This window comes from Oryctolagus cuniculus, chromosome 13 (assembly GCF_051225735.1).
Source record: "Oryctolagus cuniculus isolate XC-2025 breed Fujian yellow rabbit chromosome 13, ASM5122573v1, whole genome shotgun sequence".
NCBI lineage: Eukaryota > Metazoa > Chordata > Mammalia > Lagomorpha > Leporidae > Oryctolagus > Oryctolagus cuniculus.
Window position 1 is genome coordinate 79,118,055 of NC_142879.1, and position 23,825 is coordinate 79,141,879.

Genomic DNA, 23,825 nt, shown 5'->3' on the forward strand with positions numbered 1-23,825 from the left:
ATTTCTGCAGACAAAGTACTGTCTCAAGTAAAGTATGTTTTGATCTATTCCTGAAGTGATATTTATAATGAACATTGTAAAAACTTGTGGACCATTGGATATTTGTCTTAGCATACCCAAAGCCATAAGAGTGCCACTGGGGGCCAGCGCTGCGGCTCACTAGGCTAATCCTCCGCCTGCGGCAATGGCACCCCAGATTCTAGTTCCAGTCAGGGCTCCGGATTCTGTCCTGGTTGCTCCTCTTACAGTCCGGCTCTCTGCTGTGGCCGGGGAAGGCAGTGGAGCATGGCCCAGGTCCTTGGGCCCTGCACCCGCTTGGGAGACCAGGAGGAAGCACCTGGCTCCTGGCTTCGGATCGGCGCAGCGCACTGGCCTCAACGTGTAAGCCATAGCGGCCACTTGGCGGGTGAACCACCAGAAAAAGGAAGACCTTTTTCTCTGTCTCTCTCTCTCTCACTGTCTAACTCTGCCTGTCCAAAAAAAAAAAAAAAAAGAGTGCCATTGGGTTAGTTTTCCTTATGATTTCTTTATTAATGATTGTGTATCAAAATTCACCAAATAAATTTTACATTATGATAATACCCATTTATCTATCTTCTTTCCCCAAGAAAATATGCTCATAAATAAACTTTCAAGACCTACGAAAATAGTATTCATTTCCTTTAAAATGCAGATGAAACTTCTTTCTCTCACTTTTAGGTACTTAAATAAGCAATTTTAAAGAAATAAGCCACTACCATAAATAAAAGTCAAGTCACGGGACCGATGCTGTGGCCTAGAAGATGAAACCTCCACCTGCATTGTCTGCAGTCCATATCGGTGCCGGTTTTTAGTCCCAGCTACTCCTCTTCCAATCCACCTTTGGATCAGCACAGTTCTGGCCATTGCAGCCTTTTGGGAAGTGAACCAGTGGATGGAAGACCTTCTCTGTAACAATACCTCTTAAATAAATAAATAAATAAATAAATAAATCTTTTTAAAAAAGAAAAAAGAAGGCAATTCACATAATGAACATTATAAGCTAAAGTTTTCCAAATTCTCAAAGTTTCAAGACAATTTTGTTTAGAAAATATACCAAAAATAAATCAGTCATTTACAAAAGTCAGGATTTGATTTGCACATTATGGTTCATGCAAATTTTAGTTTGTATATTCTTGGAAGGAAAATATTCTTCTTGGCTTATGAAATAAACCAACATGCTAAGTAAAAAGATTACTGCCTATGACCACAGATTGGTTTAAAATACCTTCAATCTGTTAAGAATTGAGAAGGTTTGTGGAAAGAGGAAATAGTCATCATTTTGCAGACATTTAATTAGGCGACACAGGGGTTCCCCAGTGTTCATGCCTACGGATAGCTGAAGAATAGAAGCTAATACCCATCCTACATGCCTTTTAGGAAATAAATGAAGGGAATGCCTTTACCAAAAAACTTAGATTTCACCATCAGCATAGCGAAGATTTCTATTCAGACCATCTAGAACGTTCATGTCCTCTGAAGACAACTGAAATTGAAAAAACTATTAGAGAGCAGAAATTATTATCATTTTTATACTGATAATCTGAAAAATCCTGAAATGCTTCTCAGCACTTCAAGACTTCACAAAAACAGTAATCAAAAACACTGGCCTAACATCTTTCCTCTTTTTATTAATATTACATTAAAATGAAACAATAAAGTATGACAAACAATAGAAATTAAAAGGGAATGAAAAAATAAATAGTGACAAAAATAAAATATGCATTACTAGATTATTGATACTGTACAAGTTGACAACTTGATTGTTTAAAAGGTCTTATTTTTTAGTAGAATAACGGCTGCTCCTCATGAGTATAGAAAAAGGCTATAAACAGTAAATCTCAAAATGTCAATTTTAGACAAGGCCATATCAATGTGGAGGTTCTTCTCCTCCGTTGAGAGAAAGGTACCTCCTTCTCTGATGGCCTGTTATTTCATTTAAATTAACAACAGGAATCACTGTGCACCTGTTCCCCATGTAGGATCTCTGTCCTTAATGTGTTGTACTATGCAAGTTAATGGTAAAACTACTACTCAAACAGTACTCTCTACTTTGTGTGTGTCTGTGTGGGTGCAGTCTGTTGAAATTTTCACTTAGTATTTACTAAGTTGATCTTCTGTATATAAAGATAATTGAAAATCAATCTTGATGAAGAATGAGATGGGAGAGGGAGTGGCAGAGGGGATGGTTGTGGGTGGGAGGGAGGTTATGGGGGGAAAATCTGCTATAATCCAAATCCAAAAGTTGTACTTTGGAAATTTATGTTTATTAAATAAAAGTTGAAAAAAATGTCAAATTTGATAATTTCCATTACACATTTTGTACTCTGTATATTAGTTATCACAAGCCAGAAAAAATACAATATTGGCGAATCATTATGGAAGACAGAGTGGAGATTCCTAAGAAATCTGTAAGTAGATCTACCGTATAACCTGGGAATTTACCGAAAAGAAATTAAGTCAGCATATGAAAGTTGTCTGTACTCCCATGTTTATAGCAGCTCAGCTCACAATAGCCAGCATATGGAATCAACACAGATGTCCACCAATTGAGGACTGGGTTAAAAATTGTGGTATTTATGTACATTGTGGAATACTATTTAAGCAGGACTGTGGCTCAAATCCAAGCATTTGAATATGGGCAATGGGCATCCCAAGCAAAGTCCCAAATTCCTTTCCTTGATATTATTTTTAAAAGTACACATCAGGTCAGTGGATTCTTATATGTATTTCAAACAGTATTTAATAAATACTAGTTGAATTAAGATGATAATTTAGAAAGAAAAACGATAACAATTTTATAGATAGTGTAGTAGAATATTATTTTGTTCTCCCTATAGGAAAACATGACACATCAGTCACAGACAAAAGTAGGAATTTTTGATCATGAAAATACACCATGAGGAGAAGAAAAACTATAACCTACACTTCTTTCCCAGGCACTTTACCAGGGAGCAGGATTGAAAGTGAAGCAACTGGGACGAAAATCAGCTCTCCTATGGGGTGCTGGAATTGCAGGCAGGGGCATACCTTGCTTCACCACAATGTAAGACCCAAGAACACATTTTAACAACTGCATCTCATACAAAGGTAAAGTCCAGAATACACAACTATGAACATGATAGAGTGATCAGAGAAATATCTCCCGATATTTCATTTGGGTAGGATCCATACCCTTTGGATCCATTGCCTATTACCCCATAACTTCATTATGGGTAGGCCTACTGAATGGTAGCTAGATCTCACCAGAATAATGGTTTCCCAATTCTCAGATAAAAATAATACTTTCACATAATCTTCTATGTGGAAGGTGTTTGTTTTACAAATATAATAGCTAATGGTATAATAAGAGTCTCTTAATTAAAACGGAAACATGATCTGTTTAAACAAAGACTTGAATACCTGCTTTACAAGACAGGAAAACCTAACTAAAAATATATAGGTATTAAACTATATGAATTCTGAGAAATTAAAAATAAAACGATCATAATTTAAAAACCAAAAATTACATAGTCTGATGCCCTAATTTCAGAAAAGGAAAACAAGATGCCTCTTTGTGATTGACTGCAGAGTATACTGTCAATTTAATGCTGCAACACTATTCTCTGCTTTCTGTTTCACCATTAATTCTACTTAGCCCTGATGTGTCAGAAATACATACAAATCTCAAATGCATCATCAAAACCAGAGAAATAGACTTGGCCTAAAGATGTCTTGACATCTTGCTAAGAAGCACACATTGAAAGATACTGTGTAGGATCCATGGTGCCTACAGCCCCACATGTCCATCACCTGCATGTTCTCTTTGATCCACTTCTCAGTGAAACTCTTGGCCAGGACCACAACCCCACGCTGCAGCTGGTAGCGGATGGCAATCTGGGCTGGAGTTCGCTTGTGCTTTTTTGCCAAGTCACAAACGACTGAATCTTCTTAGAGAACTGGAGCACTCTGGTCCACCCTGGAAGGAGAGGTAGAAAAGCTAACTTCTGAGGCTAAGTTTTCAGACTGTCAGAGGCGTCCAAAAACAGATTAGGGCACCCATTCTGAACAAGTGTTGCTCAAAAGTGGTTCTTGGGCCACCAAAATAATATCATCTGACCCTGCTTGAAATGCAAATTATGCCACCCCCCTGAGCCAGTTGATAGATAACTCTGCAAAACTAGTAATATTTCATCAACAATGATATTTTACATAAACTTGCCTGTTTTTCTCTTACCATTTAGGGTCTCTGTGTGATCCCAGAGAACTGTAGGCAACCAGAACAATGTCTTTTGACTTGCAGAATTCCAGCAGTTTTCTCTGGTTGAGATAGGGATGACATTCCACCTGTGGGAATCCACAGATTGAAAAGTATGACTATATAAAAGGTTAATATTAATTTTAAAGAAAATTTTAAAGTAAATATAGTTGAACTAAACAATGTAACATGATATTTAGACTGGACATATCTATAAATATAATTTTAAATTTTATTTTTAATATTCATCTATTTTATTAGAAAGGGAGAGAGAGAGAGAGAGACTGTTTGTGAGAGAGAGAGACTGAAGTTGAGACCTTCCAACTGCTAGCTCACGTCCAACAGCGATCACTACATTCAGGGCTGGGCCAAGCTGAAGCCTGGAGCCTAGAACCTATATGTGGGGGGAAGGCCCAAGTTCTACAGTCATCTAGTACATTTCCAGACACATTAGCAGGAAGCTGGATTGGAAATGGAGCCCCTGGGAATATAACTCTAATATGGGATTCAGGTGTCACAAGCTTAGGCTCAACATCCAGCACAACGCTGGCATTCAAGTAAGAATTTTTAAAGCGAATAATTTAATATTTTGTGGAAATAATTTAATATTTAATACTTTGTGGAAATATGAAAATATGAATTCATGAAAAGAAGTACATACATGCTCAGTTCTTGGGTGGCTAAATAATTGTTTCTGTGTTAAGCAGACAATCAACACTTCTGGGACAAGGTTATCATTCTTTGATCTTTGGCACTGAATATGCCACAAAGCAAGCTTTTTTCAAAGCCTCATTAGGGCATCTCCAATGGACTAACATATCAATATGGTAGGAATTGTATTGATAGATTTCAGCATCCAAAGTATAATGAGTAAAAATAATTCTAACATAGAGTACATGAAAATCCATGGTTCCATAGTTATCAATATGTAAAAATGGAAGAGAGAAAGAAGGAATATAAAAATTTGCCCCTAGTGACAGTGATTATAACATTAACTTCTTTCTAATTAAAGGGAAAGTATTAATGCTACTCCTACCTTACAGGAATTATTATGGTTTATACTGATTTAAGGTGCAAATGTCAAGTAACAAAAGCAAAAATGTACTTTAAATGCAATTAATTATTTACAAACAGCAGTGCAATCATCAGTTAAGACAAAAGTCATCAATGGCTACTTATCCATTATGTAAAAATCGGTTAAGGGTTATTTCATTCTTTGTTGACTATTATCACCTAATTGACTACTGTTAATTGCAATGAAATGTTTTTCAAAAAATAAGAAAGAAATCTTAATAAAATAAAGCATTCAAATCTAACTTCTCATTTATGGAAAGTTAAAATAAAGAAATATTACTATAAGGCAACAATCTGAGAAAAAAATAGAACATCTGCCAAAATCTGTCTAGATATTACAGGAAGAAAAGATTGCTGACCATTCTAGGAAAAAAACAAGCATGACCAACATAACAAATTCTATTGTGAACTATAATTTTACTGCACTATAGAAAGACATTTGTGGACAACAAAGAAAATTACAATATGGAAAATGTTAAATGATAAGAAGAAGAAATTGAAAACTAATTTAGACCCAATTGTGAAACTATAACTATGTGGTTCGGTGTCTTCTATCCCAGCAGATATTTTCCAAGGTCTGTGTGGATGAATAGTCCTTTACATCAAGTAGTATCAAGAGGATCAGCAAAATGTTGTAGATATGTATTAAGACATATTGCTATATGCCTACTAACATTAGACACATAAAAAATATCTTCAATTTTGGGTTTGGGAGATAAATATGGAATATCTGCATTATCAAATATCCTGAATGTTTAAAATTTCAAATAAAAAAAATTTGGAGTTGGGGCTGGCGCCGTGGCTCATGGTTAATCCTCCACCTGCGGTGCCAGCATCACATATGGGTGCCGAGTTCTAGTCCCGGTTGCTCCTCTTCCAGTTCAGCTCTCTGCTGTGATCCGGGGAAAGCAGTGGAGGATGGCCCAAGTGCTTGGACCCCTGCACCTTCAGGGGAGACCAGGAGGAAGCACCTGGCTCCTGGCTTCAGATCGGCGTAGGTCCAGCCATAGCAGCCTTTTGGGGGGTGAACCAACGGAAGGAAGACCTTTCTGTCTCTCTCTCTCACTGTCTAACTCTATGTGTCAAATAATAAAAAAGTTTAAAATATACATATATACAGCTATTCCCTTGGACAGGATCTGTGGGTTCCACAACCTCCACTCAGCATTAGTGCAACCCTCGGGGCTCTGACTATGGGCAGTGACTAGAAGTCAATATGCCCAGCCAGCTCCTAGAACCAGCACTGATATCACAACTCCAGTGGCTGACTTGGAAACTGGGGATTGGGTGTGTGGGGGATGGGGAAGTTCAAAGTTCTCATTCATAAATCAAGGGGAAATAAAGACTTTCCAAGATCAGCAAAAATTTAAAGAATTTGTCACCACTCACCTAGTCTAACAAATAATACTTAAGATTGTACTCTTTACAGAAACTGAGAAAGGCAACAATCATCATGAAAGAATGTAAAGGAAGAAAACTCCTGAGAAAAAGAATAAAAGGGGTCCAAACGAAACCATAGCAATCTTTATGGAAGAATGGGAAGACCAAGTAATTATTCATCAATAGTAGCCTTGAACATAAATGAGCTGATTCCCCTATTAAAGATCCAGACGCACTGTAAGACCTATCTTTAAGCTGCTAGAAGAAACGTACGCCCTTAATAAAGATACACATAGACTGAAAGCAAAGGATGGAAAAATATACTCTATGCAAACGTAAATCAAAATCCATCAGGAATAACTATTCATAACATACACAGTACACTTCAAGACAATAACTGTTAAAAAAGACAATGATGATCACTATGTAGTGATTAGAAACCCATTCAAAATAATATGTAAATATATCTACCAAACACTAGGGCATTTGGTTTTATGAAACGAAAAGTTAATAAATCGAAAGGGAAATAAATATAAATTCCAATATAATAATTCTGGGGACTTTAACCCCCCCACTCTCATCAATGGACAGGTCAGTCAGACAAAAAAGAAAAATCAACAAGGAACAAAAGATCTAATCTGCACTATAGACCAAATTGACATCATAGACATCTACAGAAAGTTCCATACTATAGCTGTACAATACATATTGTTTTCATAGAACATGGAATGTTCTCTAGGATAGACCATATACTAGATCATAAAACATGTCTCTACAAATTCAAAAAGAATTGAAATATGCCGTGTTCTTTTTTCTGGATACAATGGAATGAAATTACAATTAAACAACAAAAGAAACTTTAGAAATGATATAAACATAGACTGAACAACATTCTCCTGAATTAACAATGGACCATAAAATAAATAAAAAAGAAATAAAAACTATTGTTTGAAATGAACAAAAATGAAAACATAATGTATCAAAATTTGTGGGATACAGCAAAATAGTGTTAAGAGCAAATTATACAACGATGAATGCCTGTATCAAGAAATTGGAAAGGTTTCAATTATATAATCTAAAAATCCTCTCAAGGACCAAGATAAACAATGATAAACTAAACCACAAATTAGAAGTAGGAGGAAACAAATTATAAATATTAGAGGAAAAACATACAAAACAGAATTTTAAAAACTAAACAAAAGATCAGTTAAATGAAGAGCTGATTTTAAAAACAAAAACTGATAAACTAGAAAATCAAATTCACTACTCAAAAAGATCAGTCATGCTTTGGCCAAGTGGGTTTTATCCCAGGGATGAAGGAATAGTTCAACATATTTCAAATTAATAAACACGATGTATCATATCAATTAATTGAAGGACTGAAATCATATGATTATCTCAGTAAATGCACAGAAAGCATTGGATAAAATCTGCTATCCTTTCATGATAAAAACATTAAAATGGCTATAGAAGGAACATACTTCACAAAAATAAAGGCAGTATATAATAACCCATAGTCAATATCATATCATACCAATATCATATTATTTGAACTGGCAAAAGCTGGAAATATTCCCACTAAGATCTTTTACCAGGCAAGATTGATCTCCTCACCACTATTATAAAATATAATTCTGGAGGTCTTAGAGTCATTAGTAAAGAAAAAAGAATCAAAAGGCACATATTAGAAAGGAGGGAATTAAATTATCCCTGTTTTCAGATCATATGGTTCTTTATGTAGAGAACCCAGAAGACTACACTAAGAGAATATTAGAAACCATAAAAAATTTGATAAACTTTCAGTATATAAAATCAACTTGCAAAACACAACAGTAATGTAACTGCAATCTGTGATGCCAGCATCCCTTATGAGCGCTGGCTCCAGTCCTGGCTTCTGCACTTCCAGTACAGCTCCCTGCTAATGTTCCTGGTGCTCACAAAAGGGTAAGAGACTACCAATTAGCAATAGATGTTGAGCTCTACAATATTAGTTCTGCTTTGTAAAAAGGTGAAGAGGATGGACAAGATATGAAAATTAAGGATGCATATGGTACTGTGAAGAGAGAAAATACATCATGCACTTCAAAAACATTGTGTGGAAAGCATGATTTTGTGCACATTAATTCAATGCGGTTTTATGAACATAACATATATATAGACATATATAATTATATATATATATCTAGGCATAAGATATTGATAAATTATTTTATTTGTTCATTTATTGACATAATCATGGATTACAAGTAGAATCAAAACAAACTGTTTTGTCATAACTTGGGTATCCAAGTTTATGACTTTAAAGTAAAGTATTTTAACGATTATTTATTTGAAAGGCAGAGCTACAGAGAGAGAGGGAGAGGAAGAACAAGAGAGAGAAAGAGAGAGGACAAGATCTTCCATCCACTGGTTCATTCTGTAACTGGCTGCATTCGCTGGTACTGGGCTAAGTCGAAGCCAGGAGCCGGGAACTTCATCTGGGTCTCCCACATGGTTCAAGGGCTTATGGAGTTAGATTATCTTCCACTGCATTCTCAAACTTATTAGCGGGGAGTTGGAGCATCATGGACTCGTACCTGTGCCCATATGGGATGCCAGCATTGAAAGCAGCAGCTTAACCCGTAGAGCCACAAAGCTGACCACAGTGTAAAGCATTTCAATGTTCTGTGATACTTATGTGAGAAAGATTGACCACATATAAATAGCATTTGTTATAAACTATGTTCATAATTGTTCTTTATTAGAAATATTCATGTTACTTTTTTGTTATCCCTAATTTTTATATTAAAGGTTGTATAGACATTGATGTGTAGAAAAACCATTATTTTTATAGATGTAATGAGCACATGTGTTTCAAATATAAGATATCTTTGAACAACTCTTCATGGAAAATAAAAGATTACAATATAAGGATACATCACAAAAAAAGAAGAAAGGAGGAAAGAAAAAGAGAAATAAATAAAAGGGAAGAGCAAAGGGAATCTTTTTCTCTGAGGTCATAAGTTTTCAACCAGTGTAAAAATTGTATCTATATGAGGTGAAGCAAATCAACAAAAATGGTTAAAGTATTCATTCCATGTCCTATTCTTTGCTGCTCAGTACACTTTGAACTAGTGCTGGTTCACCAAGCCTTCAAACATCCTTAGAAATACTTCAGTTAGACTATTTGGACCTGTACATTAGTAATTTCCCATGTCCATGTGAAAAGCAACTTGTTTCATCAATATCATTTTGCTTCTGTCTTCACCCTGCTGATCATTACTAGAGAAGTTTCTCTTCATTGGGAACACTTACTGAGTCCTTAACTTCTGACTCTACTCCTCTAATCGGAAACTGTTCAAGGAAGTCAGGCCTCTGAGTTAAACGCTTAAAGACAAGTTTGGATACATTTTAAAGTTGAAGATGGTAGGCCTTACTCAAAGAGTATCTATGGGGTGTAAAAAAATAAAAGGTGACTTCAAAATTCTGTTCCATAAAGTGAAGCATGTAGTCAACATTTGCCAAGGCTAGGAAAGTTGAGGTAGAGAAGACTGCAGGAGGATTAGAGAATTTTATTTAAGTATTTACAATGTGAGCTAGGCATTGTTCACACACTGAATGATTCTGAGTAAAAACTTTGAGATTACCTGCAATTTTAGTTCAAATATAAGCTCGAGGTATTCATTTGACTTTATCAGATTATTGGTGGCATTTTAGGGGGTGAGACTTTCTATGATCATTAAGGGAATGAAGAACACTGAAAACTATCAACAAATGTCTCGACACTCCAAGTTCATGGCTTGTTTTAACTCAAGGGATGAAACATTTGCAGAGACTATAGGCTGTATATTTTGGTGAGATATGTCTTAACTCAAGGAAATGACACAAAAAAGCCTCTTTGACAAGGAAAAATACTCACAAGAATAAAGTAATAAAAGGTTTAAATGTTTGAGGGTGTTTCCATACCATGAACAATGTCAGTTTCTGGGTTTCCTCTCCAGAAGCCCATGGCATTTTCTCAACTTTGTGAAGTTCTTGGAAATGTGTGTTTCCTCCATGACTTTCTGATTACATTTGTATCACTAATAGCTACTCAGAATAATTCTAGAATAATTCTAAATCTTTGTAAAAGATGTTCCAAAAAGTGAGTAAATTTTAAAGAATTATGCTATATTAGAAATTTGGTTAGACTAGATTATTTAATTAAAGAATTATGCTATATTAGAAATTTGGTTAGACTAGATAATTTAATTTAATTAAATTTTAAAACATTATGAAACTTATCCCTTCTTTTTTGATTTCCTGTGTCCTGAGATATCATCAGAACTTTTATAATTTGTTTGAATATTACTCATAAACACAGTAATCCATGTTGAATAGTACATCAGAAGTGAATATGCCATCAAGTAATGATAATGACCATTTTTTGGATTGTGTTTGACAGAGTTTACAAAGTAAATAGATACAGATATTTAAGAAGACATAATCTCCACTACAATAGTACTGGAATACACTTAAACCCAACTTTCATGAATGGACAGATGAACTAGACAAAAAAATCAACAAAGAAACAACAGATATAATCTACACTATGGATCAAATGAACATAATAGATAGCTACACAGTATTCTAAATCATAGCTGCACAAAACACATTGTTTTCACTAGGCCAAATAACATACTCTAACATAGACCATATACTAGACCATAAAACAAGCCTCAACAAATTTTTAAAATTGTATCACGTATCTTTTATTTATTTTTAATAATTTCATATTTTTATTTTTATGAAAACATAGATATTAATATCACAAAGTGAAGGATCCATGACAATTTTTATAGTATGGGGAAGGAAAGATATATTGTCTCTCACATGGTATGATTCAATTAAGAAATATTTATATAGGAAATGATAGGATGTCCACATATTTTCATGTTCTATACTAACTTCACAAATAAAACATGCAGTGTTTGTCTTTTTCAGACTGGCTTATTTAATTAGCATAATTATATCCAGTTGCATCTGTTAGACATAAATGTCTTGATTTCATTTTTGTTATGGTTGAGCAATCGTCTAGTGGTTTACCCAGTCATCAGTTGACGAACATTCTAGAGTCATTCTAGATGGAAATTATAGAAATTTAATGACCACAATGAACAAAACTGAAAATTCGCAACAAACAAATTTAAAAATTATGTAAATAACTGCAGATTGTGCAACATGCTTCTGAAAGAACATTGGCCATAGAAGAAGTCAAAAGGGACATTAAAAATGTCCTTGGTGCTTAGAAAATCAAAACACAGCATATCAAAACACATAAAATACAGCTAACACAATGTTCAGAGGAAGGTTTATTACATCAGTGCCTACAAAAAATGAAAATGTATCAAATAAATAAACTAGCAATGCATCTTAATGACCTAGAAAAACAAGAACAAAGCAAAATCAACATAAGTAAAAGGAAATAAAATATAAAATTTAGAGAATACATAAAGAAAATAGAAATCAAAACCATTACAAAGGATCAACGAAATGAAGAATGACCACTGCCCAGGCTAACCAAAAAAGGGAAAAGATTCAAATTAATAAAATTAGAGGTGAAAAGGAGATGTTACATGCAATGCCATAGAAACACAAATTATCATCAGGAATGTTTAGGAAAAATTATATGCAAAAATTTCAAAAACCTAAAAGAGATGGATTGGTTTCTGGATACATATTTTACCAAAATTCAAGCACAAACATAGAGAAAACCTAAACAGGCCAATAACCAAGATTGAGATAGAATCAGAAATAAAAAGCCTCCCAAACAGAAAAGCCCAGGACCAGATGCATGCACTACTGAATTCTACCAACCTGCCAAGGATGAACTACCATCAATATTTCTCAAAATATTCCAAACAATTAAAAGGGAATCATTCCAAATTTGTTCTATGAGACCAGCATTCTCTTAATCCCACAACCAGAAAATGGTACAAATAAGAGAACTATAGACTAATATTACTCATGAACATAGATGAAATATTCTGAAAAAAAATTGCTGCAAATAAAATCCAACCACACATGAAAAAGATCATTCATCCTGACCAAGTGGAGGTTATCTCTATACTGCAGGGATGGTTCAACTTATACAAATCAATATAGAATGCAGTGCATCAATAAAAACCACATGAGTATCTAAATAGATTCTAGAGAGCATTTAATAAAATACAATAGCTGTCATGTTAAAATCATTTTAAAATGTGGGTATAGAATGATCACCCCTCGACACAGTAAAGGCGATATATGACAAGCCAACAGAAATATCATACTGAACAATGAAAATCTGAAAGCAGTTACAGCAAGATCTGGAACAAAACAAGAATGTCAACTCTCTTCAATTTTATTCAATAGAGCTCTGGAAGATTTAACTCAAGACATTATGTAAGCAAAATATCTAGGGGATACAAACTGGAAAAGAGGAAGTGAAATTATCCCATATGGGTGCCAGTTCAAGTCCCGGCTGCTCCCCTTTTAATCCAGCTCTCTGCTATTGCCAGGGAAAGCAGTAGAAGATGACCTAAGTCCTTGAGCCCCTGCACCACGTGGAAGACCTGGAGGAAGCTCCTGGCTTCTGGCTCCTGGCTTCGGATCAACGCAGCTCCACGCATTGTGGATAATTAGGGAGTGAACCAACGGACCTCTTTCTCTTTCTCTGCCTCTCTTTCTTACTCTGTATAACTCTGACTTCCAAATAAATAAATAAATCTTTAAAAAATATACTAGAAGACACATAGACAAAATAGAAACTCTTCCAGGTTCCACAGATTGGAAGAATAAATAATGTTATTATGTCAAATATGTCATTATGTCATAATATCCAAATGAATTAAAAGGTTCAGTATAATCCCTATCCAAAACTGAGAATGTTCTTAACAGAATGAAGGAAAAGATTTTAACATTCAGATGGCAGGACCCAATGTTATTTTCAGCAGATTAAGTTGCCACTTTCTTTTTTTAAAAAAATTTTTAAATATTTTTATTTGTTTATTTGACAGGTAGAGTTACAGACAGTGAGAGAGAGAGACAGAGAGAAAGGTCTTCCCTTCGTTGGTTCACTCCCCAAATGGCTGCAATGGCCAGAGCTGTACCAATCTGAAGCCAGGAGCCAGGAGCCAGGTGCTTCCTCCTGGTCTCCCATGCAGGTGCAGGGGCCCAAGCACTTGGGCCAACCTCCACTGCTTTCCCAGGACAGAGCAGAGAGCTGGACTGGAAGAGGAGCAGCCAGGACAGAATCTGGCGCCCATATGAGTTGCTGGCACTGCAGGTGGAGGATTAACCTAGTGCCCACGGCGCCGGCCTCATAAGCTGCCACTTTCAACACCAACATCCCATGTTAGACCTTCCAGTTCAAGTGTCAGCTGATATCTTTCTGATCCAGCTCCCTGCTGGTGCACGTGGGAATGCAACAGAAGATGGTCAAGGTACTCTGACTTCTCTCATCATTGTAGGTTACTTGAATGGAGTTCCTGGCTCCTGGTTTTGGCCTGTCCTAGCCTACAACATCCTGGACATTCGTGATGTGAACCAGTGGATAAAATATTTCTTTTCTGCTTGTTCTCTCTCTCTCTTTCTTTCTCTCTCTCACTCTCTCTGTAATTCTACCCTTCAAATAAATAAAATAAATTTTCAAAAAAAATGGAAATAAAAAACCCCAAATAACCAGAGCAATCTTAATAATAAAAACAGCCAGAGGCATCATAATACAAGATTTCAAAACATACCATGAAGCTATTATAACCCACAATCCAATATTGGAATAAAAATGGGTATATGGACCCACAGAACAGAAAAGAAACCTCAGAAACAAATCCATACATCTACAACCAATTAATCTTTAACAAATGTGTTTAAAAAAATTCCCTGGAGAAATAAAAGTGTCCTTAACAAATAGTATTCGGAAAATTGGATGTACATGCAGTTTGAAATAAGACTCATACCTTACTTATACTGTATACAAAATCAGTTCAAAATAGAACAAGGACCTAAACTAAAGACCCAAAGCTATCAAATCACTGTAATAAAACACAGGGAAAGGGCCAGAGCTGTGACATAATGGGTTAAGCTGCTGACTGCAATGCCAGCTTCCTTTGTAGGAACTGGTTTGATTCCTGGCTGCTCCACTTTTGATCCAGCTCCATGATAATGTGTCTGGGAAAGCAATGGAACATAGCTGAAGTACTTGGGTCCCTGCACTCCTGTGGGCTACCTGAATGAAGCTCCTAGCTCTTGGCTTTGGTCTGGCTCAGTCCAGGCCATTGAGGCCATTTGGTGTTGAATCAGCAGATGAAAGATCTCCCCTCCCTCTCTTTCTCTCTTTCTCTCTCTCTCACTCTCTCTCTCTCTTTCAAATAAAATTAAAAAAAAAACACAGGGGAAACACTGTAAGACTTTGGCATAGGCATGAATTTGTGAGTCAGACTCCGAAAGCACATGGAATAAAAGTGAAAATAAACAAATGGGACTTTATCAAACTTAAAAACTTCTGTACAGCAGATAAACAAATCACAAATCTAAGAGACAATGCTTTGGATGGTAGAAAATATTTGCAAATTATGCATCAGATAACAAAATTAATATCCAAAATGCATAAGAACAGGAATGAAATCAACAATAATGAAAAAACAATACAGTTAAGAAATGGGCAAAAGAAAGTGCCAGCATTGCGATGGAGCAGGTTAAGAAGCTACCACCTGCCTTGGCAGCGTCTCGTACAGGTGCCGGTTCATGTCCCAACCGCTCTACTTTCCATCCATTTCTCTGCTAATAGCCTATGAAATGCAGCAGGATATAGTCCAAGTGTTTGGACCTCTGCCATCTATATGGGAAGCCTGGATGAAACTCTGGGCTCTAGCTTCTCTCTCGCCCAGCCTTGGCAGTCACGGTCATCTGGGTAGTGAACCAGTAAATAGAACATATCTCCCTATCTATCTATCTCTGCAACTCTGAATTTCAAAAATAAGTACATCTTGTAAAGAAGAAATTGGCAAATGATATGAATAGATATTTTGCAAAGAAGAAAATTAAATGGCCAACAGACACATGGAAAAACTACTCAAGATCACTGGCCATTGGGGAAGTGAAAATAAAAGCTCAATGCAGTATTAACTCACCCAAGTGAGAATGGCTGTTATCAAAACATAATAATAAGGTATGAGAAGATTGTAGAGAAAAGGGTACCCTAATGCACTGTTTGTGGGAGTGAAATTAATATAACGATTGTGGAAAACAGTATGAAGATTCCTCAAAAAACTACATATGGGTCTACCATATGATGCACTAATGTTTCAGTGAGACCAGGAAGAAATCACTTGTCTCTTAGCTCTCTGAATCAGCAATGTCAAGCATTCCTGAATTTTCAACTACAAATTCAGTCAGCACAAGTCTTTATTTTCTTGAAATCCATTGTTTTGGGATTATGTTAACATTGGTCATTCGTGGTAATCTTCTATCTCAAAGGTAACAATCAAGGTCTTGAGTGGTACCTAAGGTCCCCAGGATTCTGTTACAACTGAAACACCCACTTCCTCGAATTGTTTGGACCATTCAGGTTCACCTGATATGCATGGGCATAATTGTCACCCCAGCTCTGAAGTTGGCACAAGGCAGAACAGACATGTCCTACCTTCAGATCTCTGTGTCTACATAAGGATATAGAAGAGCAAAAAAAAAAAAAAAAAGAAACAGCATTATTGTAACTGCCTGATTCAATAAGCATGAATAAAAAATGCATTTTACAATGAAAAATGAAAGACACTACCATTATCTGACTCTTGTTGCTTTCCACATTCTATAAAAATTTTCTCTTAGACAGTCATTGGAAGATGTCAGAACACAAGCATGAAACTATTGGCTTTCTTTTTTTTAAAAAAAAAAAAAAAGATGTGTTTATTTCTTTGAAAGTCAGTTACAGAGTCAGAGGCTGAGAGAGAGAGGTCTTCCACCACTGGTTCACTACCCAAGTGGAATCCCCCAGAGCTGCGCCAGTCCAAAGCAAGGAGCCAGGAACTTTGTTCTTTCTCCCTCATGGGTTCCAGGGCTCAAGGACTTGGGCCATCTTCCACTGCCTTCCCAGGCACAATTGCAGGGAGCTGAATCAGAAGTGGGGCAGCCAGGACACTACTGGTGCCCATGTGGTAGGCAGCTTTACCTGCTATGCCACATTGCCGGCCCCAGGAAACACTGGCTTTTATAACACAAAGTGGTAAGGGACAACAGTTCAGATGAATTGAAATTTGTGTATAACTTATTTTATTTTATCATAAGCTTTTGAAGTTGCTGCAGCAAAAACAATCATCTGAATAGACCTGTAATATGAATGGGATTAAATCAGTAACCAAAAATCCTAGAGAAGAAACATTGTGGACTTGTTACATTTCCTTGTTACATTTCCAAATACTTAAATAAATAACACCACTTCGCTTCATCTCATCAGAAGTGAAATAGCAGGAAAAAAATGCCAAACTCATTCTATGAGTAAAGTCAAAAATCTCTATCAGAAATTATTTTTATTCTCTTAAAACTACATACATTAAATACATGAAATTTGGTCTCTCTGCTTAAATAGAAAAGTAAAAAGAAAAGAGCTAGTTACACTTTGTGTTTCTTGTGGGTGCAAACTGTTGAAATCTTTACTTAATATATACTAAATTGATCTTCTGTATATAAAGATAATTGAAAATGAATCTTGATGCGAATGGAATGGGAGATTGAGCGGGAGATGGGAGGATTGCAGGTGGGAGGGAAGTTATGGGGGGGGGGAGCCATTGCAATCCATAAGCTGTACTTGGGAAATTTATATTTATTAAATAAAAGTTTAAAAAGAAAAGAAAAGAACTGAAAACTTCAGACTGATATTCTGTATAAATTAGTGATAATTCTCAAGAAAATGTTAGCTCATCAAATTCAAGAACATATTTAAAAATTATACAGAACACCAAGTTGGACTTAATTCCTGATTTCAAATGTGGTTTAATACAAAAGTCCAATCCACATAATAAACCACATTAAAGAGTGACAGCAAGAAAAAATCCATATGATCATTTCAGCTGATGCAGAGGAAGCACCTGACAACCTCAACATCTTTCCACAACAAAACAACACTGAGAAAACTAGGAGATAATAAAAGACCATAGGTTAAATACCCACGAATAATATGATACTATGTACATTGGTTAATAAGGACAAATATTCTCTTCTAAGCAGATTAGAATCATCTTAATGGAGAAGTTTTTCATCACTGAGGATGCTCTGTGTATCTGTTGAATGTAAAATAGCAACACAGTTCTCACCATAACCATTCCTATGATCTAAGAGCTGTGGCCACAACTGAGATTCAGTTGACCATAACATTTGAACTACAATTCTTACACACAGATTTTTTTTTTACTTGACAGGTAGAATCACAGACAGTGAAAGAGAGAGAGACAGAGAGAAAGGTCTTCCTTCCCTTGGTTCACTCCTCAAATAGCCACCACGGCCAGCGCTGCGCCAATCTGAAGACAGGAGCCAGGTGCTTCCTCCTAGTCTCCCATGCGGGTACAGGGGCCCAAGCACTTCGGCCATCCTCCACTGCCCTCCCAGGCCACAGCAGAGAGCTGGACTGTAAGAGGAGCAAAAGGAACTAGAACCTGTTGCCCATATGGGATGCCGGCGCCACAAGGCAGAGGATTAACCAAGTGAGCCGTGGCACCGGCCCCACACACAGATTTTTTAATCTAAATAAAACTATATGTTACTCTCATTTTACATACACTTTATTATAAGTTTGGGCTTGCCTGAATGATTCTGTGCATAATTAAGCAATTGCATATACATATTCTGGGATAGGAATCAAGACCTGGTTACAATTCTAGGCATTTTAGACCATCATAGCAGTATCTTCTTTGATGACCTATCTAAAATTTTACCAACCACACTCCCCAGTGCTACCTTAAATCCATCCTTGCTTTATTTTTTATATCAAGGTAATGAATCATGAAATGAATAAAGTTTTACCCAAATCATTTAACAGCAGAACTCGTCATTATGGATTCTTTTAGAAGTCATGAAGTGTCTGAGTCTGCAAAGTTTAAAGATAATGAAAATATCTGTAGCCAAGTTATAGTATTGTGTTATTCCTTGTGAGACAAGATCCAGAAGAATTGGATGGTCCCAGTGGTGATTGCACATGCAGGTAGAAGAGGTTTAGAAGAAAATACTTGATAACAGGCACCGAATTTTTAAAGTTTTTCTAATTTTTTATTATATAAAGAGAATAGATTTCATAGCTACCTCCTTCCCTCCCCCTCTCACTCTCCAAAACCATCTCAGACCTTCCATTTTTTCCATTTCATTATTTTTGCAAAGATATAATTTAATCCACTGTATACTCAGTTTTAATTCACCACTAACCACACAATGAAAAATTAAAAGCAGAAAGATCACAGTGCCAAAAAGTATAAACAAGGACCAAAAATGATAATCATATCATAAGATGTCCATTTCAATCCCACACATGTTTTGTGTTCTATATTAACTGCCACAAATTCGAGAAAATATATGATATTTGTCTTAATTTCACTAAGCATAATGATTTCCAGTGGCATCCATTTGGCTTCAAAAAGTTTTGTTATTTTTTATGGCTGAGTATTATTCCATGGTGTATTTATACCACCTTTGCTTTGTCGATGAACATCTGTGTGATTTCAGATCTTAGTCATGGTGAATTGAACAGCAATAAACACGGAGGTGTAAGTAACTCTTCATATGCTGATTTCATTTCTTTGAGAAAATTCCTAGGGGTGGAATGGCTGGATCATATGATAGATCTATTTTCAGATCTCTAAGGAATCTCCATACTGTCTTCCATAACCATTGTGCTAGTTTACATTCCCACCAACAGTGAATTAGGGTACTTTTCTCCCATATTTTCACCAGCATTTTTATTTTATTTTTTGATGATAGCCATTCTACTTGGAGTGAAATGACACCACATTGTGATTTTTATTTGCATTCCCCTGATGGCTAATTATCCTGATCATATTTTCGTTTGTCTGTTAGTAGTTTGTTGTTCCTATTCACGTGTTGCCTATTTTTTTAACTGGACTCCAGGCGTTGTGGACATTTGGGTATGAACCAATGCATGGGATCTCTTTCTCTCTTTCTCTCTTTACTCCGTCTATCTCTATCATCTCTCTGATCTCTCTGACTTTAAATAAATGAACATATAAATATTTTAAAAAAATATTAAGCTGGTACAGTTTTTACTTATGCCATTCAAAATGCAATTGAGGAGTTCTTGCAAAAACTGACATCATGCAAGTCTACAGCTGAACCCTAGAGGTGGGCTATTTTATATATTCCCACCTGAGTACACACAGACCTTGTGAACTAGACTTCAGTTATATCACTTTAAAACAAGTTTCTAGTGTCTCTAAGAGTTTTCTGTAAAAATTCCCCTTGATTCCTGAAACTGAATACAGTCAATTTTAAACATGATCTTTAAGAAAGCAATCATGGGCCGGCGCCGCGGCTCACTAGGCTAATCCTCCGCCTAGCGGCACCGGCACACCGGGTTCTAGTCCCGGTCGGGGTGCAGGATTCTGTCCCGGTGGCCCCTCTTCCAGGCCAGCTCTCCGCTGTGGCCAGGGAGTGCAGTGGAGGATGGCCCAGGTACTTGGGCCCTGCACCCCACGGGAGACCAGGATAAGTACCTGGCTCCTGCCATCGGATCAGCGTGGTACACCAGCCACAGCACACTGGCCGCGGCGGCCATTGGAGGGTGAACCAACGGCAAAAGGAAGACCTTTCTCTCTGTCTCTCTCTCTCACTGTCCACTCTGCCTGTCAAAAAAAAAAAAAAAAAAAAAAAGAAAAGAAAGCAATCATAATTAATGAAACCAGAAGATGTAATTAACCACCATCTCCCCTTGAAGTCTGGGCTAGAAAGTCAGACACTGTTTTCTAAACCTTGGGCGCATTTTCAAGGCTAATTGCATTCTACGTCTCTAGAATCGCAGCTTCAGTAAATGTTATTCTTTGTTCTAAACAAGGTTGCTTTTTAACTCAGTATATACTGGTAAAAATCTCATGGAATTTAAGCTAATCTGCTTATAATATTTTTAAATTTAATTTGTTATACAAGTTTCATGTATTTTATATATACAACCAATGGTATTAAGTAGAACATAGTGACACTTTCCCCATTACCCTCCCTCCCACCCATGCTCCAACCCTTCCTCCTCCAGCCTCTCACATTCCCACACTTAATTTTTACAAAGATCTCTTCTCAGTTTATGTAATGATCAGTTAGTTAACCCTACATAGAATTCATCAAATAGTATGAATAGAAAAAAAATGCTGTTCCTCAACAGAAAAGACAAGAGCTGTAAACAATCATCAAATCTCAAAATGTCTACTTCACTCTAATACATTACATTTCAGGTACTCGATTAGTTACCTCGGATCAGGGAAACCATATAATATCCGTCTTTTTGGTTACTGCCATTGACCCAACCCTATATGAATGAAAACAACCATCAAAGTTAATAATTTTCTCTCTCTTTTCAATCTTTCCCCTTTTGCATATTTTACCTTTCCAGAAACATTCTAAAATCTATTAAAACACTGGGTTATCTCTCAAGATCATGAGCCCCAGTGAATGTAAGGGTTGATCCTAGTCTTCTGTGATAAGAAAAAAAAAAAACACACAAATAATGCAGAACATCAGGGAAGTCACAAAGTGCCTCCATTGTCTCTTTGAGCATCTGGAGGGTACATTAAGCCCCAATTTCTTCACCCAAGAATATACTCCATGAATCAAGGGTGATCGAGGTGGGATTACTTAAAATTCCATCAGATTATAAATTTCATATAAAACCATAATTAAAACCTCTCAAGAATCCTCAGAAACATCCCAGCTATTTCTCCAAAATTCCTCCCAGGGAAAAAATAGTGATTTATCTCCCACCTACCTATATTTATATCTCATATCTTTCTTTCCTATGCCCCCTGTCATGCAGCTTATAACATCAGTCCCCTAGCTTTGTCCACTAATCTTCAGCTTGTATTAGTTTAAGGTGTTTTTTTGTTCATTCACATAGAACACTCAAATCAGAGAAATATACTTAATATGACTGGTTTAATTCTGTAATTATCACACAGTTATTCTTAAGTGTTGAAAATTAACTGAAATGTGATCCCTGTTAAACATAAAAGTGGGAATAAGAGAGGGAAGAGATGTATAATTTGGGGCATGCTCGGGCTGACTTGCCCCAATTGGTAGAGTTGGAAACATACTAGGGGATTCCAATTCAATCCCATCAAGGTGGCATGTGCCAATGCCATCTCACTATTCCAAGTGATCAATTTCAGTTCACAATTGATCATAATGAAAGGACTAAGAGTCAAAGGGAGCACATAAACAAGTCTAGTATCTGCTAACACTAACCGATAGAATAAATAAAGGGGAGAGTGATCCAACATGGGAAGTGAGATACTCAGCAGACTCATAGAATGGCGGATGTCCTAAATAGCACTCTGGCCTCAGAATCAGCCCTAAAGGCACTCGGATCTGGCTGAAAAGCCCATGAGCGTATTTCAGGCATGGAAAGCCAAGACACTCTGGCAAAAAGATCTCTGTGAGTGAGATCCCAGTGGAAAGAACAGGTCTTCAAAGAGGGAGGTGCCTTTCTCTGAAGGGAGGAGAGAACCTCCACTTTGACTATGACCTTGTCTAAACAAGATAAGAGTCGGAGAACTCAAGGGGCTTCCATAGCCTTGGAAACTCATGACTGGTGCATAGGGAGATTACTGATGCCATAAACAGGAGTGTCAATTTGTAAAGTCAACAACAGGAGTCACTGTGCACTTACTCCTCATGTAGGATCTCTGTCCTTAATGTGCTGTACACTGAGGCTTAATGCTATAACGAGTACTCAAACAGTATATTTCACTTTGTGTTTCTATGGGGGTGCAAACTGTTGAAATCTTTACTTAATGTACACTAAACTGATCTTCTGTTAAAAAAAAAAAAAAAAGAAAAGAAACTATCAATTCCCAACTTGACTCTCACTGGGATTAAACATGACAATAGGTCTGATCTGATTTCATCATCATTAAAAAAAAAAATCATCTATTATTTTTCACTTTATGTTTCTGTGTGGGAACAAACTGTTGAAATCCTTACTTAAGGTATACTAAGCTGATCTTCTGTATACTAAGATAATCGAAAATGAATCTTGATGTGAATGGAAGGGGAGAGGGAGTGGGAAAGGGGAGGGTGGTGGGTGGGAGGGACGGTATGGGGGGGAAAGCCATTGTAACCCATGAGACGTACTTTGGAAATTTATATTCATTAAATAAAAGATAAAAAAAAAATAATAAAAAAATAAAAAAAAATAAAAAAAAATAATAAAATAAAAAATAAAAATCAGAGAAATAAGTCAATAACTATCAATATCATCTCCTACAAGATCTCTCTATTACTACTACTTAAATTAGTATGTTGTTTAATAGAAGTGGTAAAATGGACATTATTTGTTATTGATCATCAGGAAATAGTTTTCAGTTTTCTTTTTTTTCAACTTTCATTTAATAAATATAAATTTTCAAAGTACAACTTTTGGGTTATAGCGGCTTTTCCCCCATAACCTCACTCCCACCCGCAACCATCCCATCTCCCACTCCCTCTCTCATCCCATTCTTCATCATGATTCATTTTCAATTATCTTTATATACAGAAGATCAACTTAGTAAACACTAAGTAAAGATTTCAACAGACTGCACCCACACAGACACACAAAGTATAAAGTACTATTTGAGTAGTAGTTTTACCATTAATTTGCATAGTACAACACATTAAGGACAGAGATCTACATGGGAAGTAGGTGCACAGTGACTCCCATTGTTGATTTAACAATCGACACTCTTATTTATGATGTCAGTAATTATGTTAGTGGTGAGTTTTGTAACATATGAACTTCATTCAGTTGAGAAATATTATTTTTCTTTCTAGTGTGTTTCAAAGTTTTACCATGGATTTATGTTGAAGTTTTTCAAATGCTTTTTCTGCTTCAATTCAGATATTCTGAAGATTTTTCCTTCATCTTACTAATGTG

General features: G+C 36.2%; 1 pseudogene across 1 annotated transcript; it reads right to left on the reverse strand.

Moving 5' to 3' along the window:
• Nucleotides 1–1,432: 1,432 nt before the first annotated feature.
• LOC149122689 (aldo-keto reductase family 1 member C1-like) lies at nucleotides 1,433–10,702 on the reverse strand (annotated as a pseudogene). Its single transcript, XR_016218794.1, has 4 exons — nucleotides 10,655–10,702; nucleotides 4,235–4,344; nucleotides 3,811–3,976; nucleotides 1,433–1,519 (listed from the first exon to the last, which is right to left on the reverse strand). The product of XR_016218794.1 is annotated as an aldo-keto reductase family 1 member C1-like (transcript).
• Nucleotides 10,703–23,825: the final 13,123 nt, after the last annotated feature.